This window comes from Pinus tabuliformis, chromosome 2_2 (assembly GCF_031772625.1).
Source record: "Pinus tabuliformis cultivar Carrire ecotype Pingquan chromosome 2_2, CPIR1, whole genome shotgun sequence".
Taxonomy (NCBI): domain Eukaryota; kingdom Viridiplantae; phylum Streptophyta; class Pinopsida; order Pinales; family Pinaceae; genus Pinus; species Pinus tabuliformis.
In genome coordinates this window covers 802674333-802676443 of record NC_142300.1, presented here as the reverse complement: position 1 = coordinate 802676443, position 2111 = coordinate 802674333, and positions in this window count along the sequence as shown.

Below are 2111 nucleotides of genomic sequence, written 5' to 3'. Positions count from 1 at the left end.
TGTGTTTTTGGGTTTTCCTGAACGATGGCCTTGGGTCGTTTGTAGGGCAGCCGATTTTAATCTTCTCTCCATCCCCATGCGGTAGCGAATGAGCGGTAATGTTGGCCAGGCTCGGCCTGGGAGGCATATGTGAACAATTCCCCTTCCGCTCTCCAAGTTCTTGGAGCTGTATGGGCTATTGTGGTGTGGCTCCCTGGCTCATCCTAGTCCCCGTGTGCCCCTCCAGATGATACCAGCAACAGGTTTTCTTTCCGTGTGAAAGGTGGGTTGGTAATCGAGTTGTGTTTTCGGGTTTGCCTAAACGATGGCCTTGGGTCGTTTGTAGGGCGGCCGATTTTCATCTTCTCTCCATCCCCACTCGGTAGTGCATGAGCGGTAATGTTGGCCAGGCTCGGCCTGGGAGGCATATGTGAACAATTCCCCTTCTGCTCTCCAAGTTCTTGGAGCTGTATGGGCTGTTGTGGTGTGGCTCCCTGGCTCGTCCTGGTCCCCGCGTGCCCCTCCAGATGATACCAGCGACATGTTTTATTTCCGTGTGAAAGGTGGGTTGGTGATCGAGTTGTGTTTTTGGGTTTTCCTAAACGATGGCCTTGGGTCATTTGTAGGGCGGCTGATTTTCATCTTCTATCCATCCCCACTCGGTAGCGCATGAGCGGTAATGTTTGCCATGCTCGGCCTGGGAGGCATATGTGAACAATTCCCCTTCCGCTCTCCAAGTTCTTGGAGTTGTATGGGCTTTTGTGGTGTGGCTCCCTGGCTCATCCTGGTCCCCTCGTGCCCCTCCCGATGATACCAGCGGTAGGTTTTCTTTCCGTGTGAAAGGTGGGTTGGTGATCGAGTTGTGTTTTCGGGTTTGCCTGAACGATGGCCTTGGGTCATTTGAAGGGTGGCTGATTTTCGTCTTCACTCCATCCCCACTCGGTAGCACATGAGCGGTAATGTGGGCCATGCTCATCCCTGTCCCTCTTTCCCATCCCAACGATAAGAATGTTGAAATTTTTCTCGGCGCTCCTTTGAGCCTTCGTTGTTGCAGGTCCCAGATGGAAACCTATTTGGTGTGGAGGGTTTTGCTTTTCGTGTGAAAGGTGGGTTGGTAATTGAGTTGGTTTTTCGGGTTTGCCTCAAGAATGGCCTTGGGTCGTTTGTAGGGTGTCCGATTTTCATCTTCTCTCCATACCCACTCGGTAGCGCATGAGAGGTAATGTTGGCCATGCATGTCCTTGGAGGCATATGTGAACAATTCCCCTTCTGCTCCAAGTTTTGGGAGTTGTATGGGTTGTTGTGGTGTGGCTCCTTGTGATGGCTAGCCTCTTCATTGTTCGACTGTTTATGGTGTCGGTGTCTTATGAAAGTGCACATCATTCATGGTTGCGTTGGCTTTGAGGTTTTGATAGATGTGTTGGCCCATATGTTTGATCGAGGGGTCGGCTTTTCCCTTGCATCTTGCGTGCGTGGCAGGCTTTTGCGGTTGGAAATTTTAAGTCACAATGTTTATGGGCATTTGTTGTTTCAATTGTGTATGTGCTTGTGGTCCAATGGGGAAGAGGCTTGCTACTATAGTCATCGATGGTGGGGGCTATTTGGAAGAAGGATTTCGAGGTGGAACTCTTCGACCTCCCTCATTTGCGTGGAGGTGGCCGTAGGGGAAAATTATTCATCGTCCGGTCGATAAAGCTGTGGGAAATCTCCTAGGTTGCCTGTACGTAGGGTGCGTGGGGTGTAGGGCTGCCCGATCCCTCCTCCTGTTCGGATATGTGTCCTTGTATTATGTAGCGACCCTCTTGATTTGCATTTGCTTCCTTCCTTTGCCTTCGCATCGTGGTTGCCACAGGCGGTCAAGTGATCGAGGTCCACCGTCAGCTGGCGTGGGTGGTCTCCTAGGTGGTCTCGATGCATGGCGTGGAGGGTTGGGGGGCATTTCTAAGAGAGGTTGTGGGCTCGGTTGGTCTTGTTGTTTTATTTCCTTCCATTTCCTTTGCATTGAGGTTGCCGCAGGCGATCATGCGATCGAGGTCCATCGTTGCTGCTGCTTGGGTGGACTCCTAGGTGGCCTCTCTGCGGGAAGGGTTGGGGGGCACTTGTTGTTTCAATTGTGTATGCGCTCGTGGTCC